Genomic DNA, 6,810 nt, shown 5'->3' on the forward strand with positions numbered 1-6,810 from the left:
TATCAAGTGTCTACGATATCGCAGGTACTCTCCTAAATCCTCTATGTAGCATTCAACCTTATAACATTTAATCCTTTTAATACTCCTAAAAAGTAAATACATTTACAGATGAGGAAACTGAGGCACAGAATAATTAAGATACTTGTACAAAGTTACAGATTTAATAAGTAGAAGAGCAAGGATTTTAACTCAGGAAGTCTAACTACATAGTCTACACTCTTACCCTATATGCTATACTTAAAAAAATACAGTATATTTTCTAAATATATTTAAACTGTAACCATTTTAAAATAGCCCACTGACTGACTTCATGTTTCAATGAAACTGCATTATGTTTTTGATATTTTGAAATCACTATATGCCCAATTTGGCATCACCACCACCGCCATCATCACTATCAACTCTAACATCATCATCATCTAAAAACCTTTATTAAGGTTTTAGTGTATGCAGAACACTGTACTAGGCACTTGGGGAAATACAAAGTATATGAAAACATGTTCTTTACTCTTTAGAATACCAGAGCTAGTCTGAGAACAGCTTCACCATGAAAGGCAGTAAGTATCCATGGAACACAAACTGAGAATTTACATCAATATCCGGAAATTATAGGCAAAAAATAAAAACTTCCTCTACCTGGAATGCAAAGGTAATTAGAGATAATGCATAATGGAGGGCTTTTATTTATTTAGGACAATAGCTTCAGATCCCCTTTCCAGCTTACATATATAGACATAAAGTTTTACAAAGGGAAAAAATGAAGATTAAAGGCAGCTGTGTATATTACACTATTCCTTTATGATATTTTCAGCCTGGATCACATAATCTCCTAGTTCTTATGTCAAATTAAAAATAACTATTTTCACATGTATTATGTAATTGTATGGCACAAATTTATGAAATAAGATTCAGACCCGTTATCTTCCAAAATATTCTGAACACCATTAGTAAAAGGAAGTTTCTAGTTCTAATATATGAAGCAGATTACAAGTCTAAAATTAAGTAATGGCTCTGCCAATTTCTTCAAATTAATGTACTCAGTTCATATAGCCCATCTTACATTGTGAAACCTACCGGATTTATTTAGTATACCATGGCTAAAAGTACACATGCATTTTGAAGACTAAAAATCTTCTACTTGCACTAATTAAGAATATTTTAAAAGATTTCAAAATATACATTTACCTTCAGATATATACTAAAACCAAACTACTTTAACTGAGGCTTAGAATATAGCCTTAGGAAGCTATTTTAGCCGATAATATAATCTGTAGGTAGTATATAAATTGAATATGAAATGTACTGAAACACATGGGGTTACTTAATTATGATTTGTGTTATTGAGCACTTTAAATATCTTCATAACATCTTGTTTAGGCTATTAAATTATTTGGCAATCCTTTTTTTCATAGCTACAAAAGTAAATGTCCGTGAATAAATGTCCATGAACTTGGAGTCCATGGTGTGCAATCACTGAGAACATCTTCAGATCAGAGTAAAATCTCGGCCATATAAGTCTGCTTCATCATCTCTCAACTCTGACTTTGTGGGTGTCCTTGACCCTAGTCCTGGTGAAACATCCCTAAGTGAGGCCCTTCTTTGGAACAGATTTATTTTCTTTTCATATCCAGTCAGTATTTCTTTAGATTTTTTTCTAACATTTCACTTTTTGCTGTGACTTTAATTTTCATCAACCCATACAACCAGCTTCTCATTTATAAATTCCATCAAAAATGTCTTTTATGCTTCATAAACATTAAAATATAGTAATGCCTTTAATTTTAGAAGTTCCCTTTCTGTGAAAAAGTGAAAGAATTTTCACATATATTTATTTTATAATAATTTCTAAGATTTAAACGTCTGAGGAGTATGATTCCTCTTATGGGGATAAAGTTAAAAAATAAAAACAAAAAACTTCAACATTCACAATTACTTCTCAGCTAAAGTCTACACTTTTGCTGTAGGTACTCTAGTCCTTCCATAACCAGGCCCCTGATCTGCCTTCCTAATCTTACCTTCCACTCCAACTCAAAGCTTTCTCTTCAGTACTTACGTTCCAGTCATTTTTCCAGGGTCCTCACCTGTAAAATGGGTTAATGATCTTCATTTCTAGTAGTTGCTTTGTTAACTAAGCATGAACCTACCTAGCATGGGAGCTAGCATGTGGTAAATGTTCAGAAAATGGGAGGAGGCATGGAAGTCATAGAGAGTTGGGCCTAAATCTCTGAGAACTGCTCATGGTAACATCATTACTCTCTCTGAGTCTCAGTTTCCTTGTCCATAAAATAGTTATACTATTAGATACGGTCAGCATACAGCACCTGACATAGACCAGACACACATGATGAATACATAAACGAATGCTACTATTCTTCATGTAAAGCAAGAGAAATCGATGTAGATTTCCAGAGGTTCACTTTTAATCCATGGAGACTAATGCTCCTCTCCAAACCAGAGATATATGCTCTTAGAAGGCAGAGGCAAAACAAGTTCATTGGAATTGCCTTCCAAAATTTATTCCAGAGCTCAGCTCTGCTCAGAATAACCGATCTGAAATCTGGCTGCCTATGAGAGCTGAGTTTGGAAACAATGAAAAGCGAACAGTAAGGTACCTTGGCAAAAGCTGGCTTGGCCAATTACCTGAGACAATAATCAGACACAGATTAATCTATTTGTAAAGTTTACCAGGGCAATTCTTATCTCTAACAGACCCTGGGATACAGACTTGCTACCCTAAGTTGGGAGAACGGAGGTGACGAGTCTAAATAAAAGGTACCAACTTGTTTTTGAAATAAACATGAAGCATTACATTCACCTATTGTTAAGTTTAGAACCAGGAGCATAAGAGTTTATGTAATAAATACAACAGAGTCTTAAAGTGGAAACTTAAATCCCTCTTAGAGTCTAAAGAGGCAGGCATTTAGTATCAAGAAGCAGAGGAAAGAATAACCAGCAAGTCAACCAAGGAAGGAGTCAAGGGGAAAAAGAAACCATCTCAGGAAGGAGAAAGAGAGATTGAATGAGGGAAACGGAAAAAAGAAATGAGCATGGAGCCTCAGAGGAAATAATAAGTCCATCTGAGAAAGAAGTGAAGTTCTGATGCTGAAAAATCAGATCCAACAGGGAAAGGAAAGAAAATTAACTTATTCAGTACCCAAGACCCCAAACTGGGCACTTTCACATTTATAATTATGACTCCTATATTTCAGAAGAGGAAAAATAAGCAGTGACTCAATGAACTTTACAAAGTAATTAAAAAAGAACAAAGGCATCAAGTCTCTAACCACATAAGAAAAAAAAAAAGACAAAGAACTAGCTTGCTACCATGATTTCTTTTAACCCTCATTCATGCTCTTTATCTCATCAGCAGTATGTCAGTGAGAAGACTTCTAATCAAATACAGTTGTGGGAGTAAATACTTCAGCTCTCCCACTTGTGGGTAAAGACAAAAATAATTTTTTGTTATTCATCTTTGTACTCTAAAGTAGTGACTCTACATACATCACAAAAGTTAGTTGGATTTAATGAAATAGGTTATACATTACTGATGAATGTTCATATTGAATTTTTTATAGCAGCAAATGAAGATTTAAGGCCTTGGATATGGCAAGCTCTGGCTTGTCAATCAAGTACCCCTGAAAATATCCAACCTCCTCTTTGGCCTTTGGCTTCTTGCCATGAGTTGTTGATGCCATCAGGATGAAGAAAGCTAGCTGAATTCTTCTTACAAAACAAGAAATGGATGGAGGGGTGAAGCAGGGTATCCCTCGGGGGTGAGGACGACGGAGCCCCAACGTGCTAGGGCGTCTGCATGCACGACTCCGGGGACCAGGTTCATTGACGCAGATCCGTTTAATTGAGGAACTACAGGGGTTTATATAGCAGGAGGGGACCAATCAGAGGGAGACACGTTGCTATAGGCGACCAATCAGAGGGAGACACATTGCTATAGGCGACCAATGGCTGAAAGGCTGGGGTACTATGCATGTGGCTCTAGGAGTTAGTTCAGGCGGGCATTGCTACTTCCTGGTGTGCCGAGGAAGCATGTCATGGTGGAGTGTGCTCACACCATTGCAACAGCCACAGTGCTGAGACATACTTCCTGAGCTCTACTACAGAGGGGGCCGACCCTCCTGGAGCATTTCATAATCTAAACCCCATGTCGTCCATAGAGCTTGGTACCCTTGGCTGTTTTCTTAGGAGACTGTGTCTGGTTCTTCCAAATGAGCTGTGTCTTGCTACGTCTTTTTCCTCCCACATGTCCCTCAGGAAGGTCTCACAAACTTTAGGGCTCCAATAAATGCTTCATTGATACGAACAGTCTGCATAGAGTTAGAAATGCCATCTTTACGTCTACTTTTAAAAATTAAATTATCACCCTCGTTCTTCAAGTGTTATTGAAAGCTAACCTATTTTAAAGTAAAGGAAAGAATTGAGTATATTAGGTTGTTAAAATAGTCTTCAGTCCCTTATATTGTCCTAGTTTAAGCTCTTTTTGTCTCTTGTTTGGACAAGCTTCTTACCTGGTTTCTCTGCTCACAACTTCGTCCCTTCAACTCACCCTTTGCACAGCTGTCAGAATGGTATTTATAAAATACAACTTGGTTTAAGTAACTATTCCCCTCAGAAAACTTCAGTGGGTCTTTCTTGCCTGCATAATAAAGTCCCAATGTCCTTGATATAGTATTCAAGACTTTCCAAAGTCCAACACCAGCCTACCTTTCCAACCTCAACACTTTAGCTCTATCCATCCACCCCACATTTCAAGCTCAAGTGACCATTAGCTGGATATACCATGCATTTTTAAACCTCACTATTATGTTCATTTCATTTCTTCAACTTAGAAGATTGCCTTTCTCCTCATTTTCATCTACCAAGTCCAACACATTCTTTAAGACCCAAATTAAGTTTTACATTTCTATAAAACCACCTCAGAGATCCCCAAGTAGAATTTTTTATCCCCTTTCTGGGTTCCCATTGTGCTATACACCATTAATAATTATTTATTTTCTACATATTTCTATAATGGTTAGTTGTATAGTGGTTACCTTTTCTACTAGTCCAGAAGCTCCTTGAAATCAATCAGGGATTTATTATTCATATTTGTTTCCTTCACAGTGGTGAGCCCAGGGCCTTGTACAGAGTAGGAGGTTGATAAATAAAGAACAAATGAATGAATAAATGTCATAATGTAATCAATGAACCATCCGCAGTTTCTTAATCAATGAACTGAGACATTGAAAGTTTGAATTGCAGCATTTGGCTCAGCCCTTTTAGGACCAAGAAGCAAATAGATGAGCTTAGCTGAAAATGCACATTTTGCTCAGAATAAGGTAAAGGTGTCTCCTGGTGACAATCATGGCTCATCTTTATGGCTGGGCTGCTTAACTACTTAATGAAAGCAGGCTTCTTTCATCTCCATTTGCCTCTACCTTGTACTGCGGTTGCCATTGGCCCAATATGCTCAAGTGCCAGGCACATGAAAGGTGCTTAATAAAGTGGATCTGAAGCCCAGTCATCAGTGACTCTCAAACCAAGAGGTTCTGTATGAAGGGCTCAGGGTTTACCACAACAGGTCAGGATCCCAGTGCCAGGCACAAACACAGCTGCAACATACTCAGAAAAACTGCTGGATAGAAATGAAGGCGTTATGAAGATGGTAGGAGTTATGGCGGTGGGCAGGACAGGTGGGCAGAGATAGTAGAGGCAACAGAGATGCCTCTGCAGTGGCTGATGAGCTGTGGAAACCTCCACTTACAGGTTGGCTCTGTGCCTGGCTCCTAAACACATACTCTGTGGTCTCTGGTGACTCCTGGAAAGCCAAGGACTTGGATTCCCAGTTTAAGCCAAGCCATCTCATGCTAGAACCAAATGCATTCAAAGTCATGAGGGAAAAGAAACCATCAACAATACAACAAGAAAGCCCACTGCATGGGACAACATATTTGCCAATGTTATCACCAATAAGGGTTTAATCTCCAACATTTACAAGGAACTCATACAACTTAACAAAAGGAAGATAAACAACCCAATCAAAAAATGGGCAACCAACCTAAATAGATACTTTTCAAAAGAAGACAAAAGGAAGACCAAGAGACACATGAAAACATGCTCACAGTCACTAATTATCTGAGAGATGCAAATCAAAACGACAATGCAGTACCATCTCACACCTGTCAGAATGGCTATCATCAACAAATCAATAAACGACAAGTACTGGCGAGGATGTGGAGAAAAAGGAACCCTCGTGCACTGCTGGTGGGAATGCAGACTGATGCAGCCACTGAGGAGAACAGTATGGTGTTTCCTCAAAAAACTAAAAATGGAACTCCCATTTGACCCAGTGATCCCACTTCTGGGAATATATCCCAAGAAATTAGAAACACCAATTAGAAAGGATATATGCACCTCTATGTTCATAGCAGCACAATTCACCATAGCTAAGATTTGGAAACAGCCTAAGTGCCCATCAGCAGATGAGTGGATTAAAAAATGGTGGTACATCTACACAATGGAATACTACACTGTGGTAAATAAGAAGGAATTCTTGCCATTAGCAGCTGCATGGATGGACCTGGAGAGCATTATGCTAAGTGAAATAAGCCAGGAAGTGAAAGATAAATATCACATGATCTCACTCATTTATGGATAATAAAGGACATTATAACGTGATGAACAAAAAGATAGATACAGAGGCAGAGAAGCATCAAACAGACTGTCAAATTACAGTGGGAAGGCTGGGGAGTGTTGGGGGGGGGCGCTAGGTAAGAGATCAATCGAAGGACTTGTATGCATGCGTATAAGTATAAC

Source organism: Myotis myotis, unplaced genomic scaffold (genome assembly GCF_014108235.1).
Source record: "Myotis myotis isolate mMyoMyo1 unplaced genomic scaffold, mMyoMyo1.p scaffold_m19_p_1, whole genome shotgun sequence".
Taxonomy (NCBI): Eukaryota; Metazoa; Chordata; class Mammalia; order Chiroptera; family Vespertilionidae; genus Myotis; species Myotis myotis.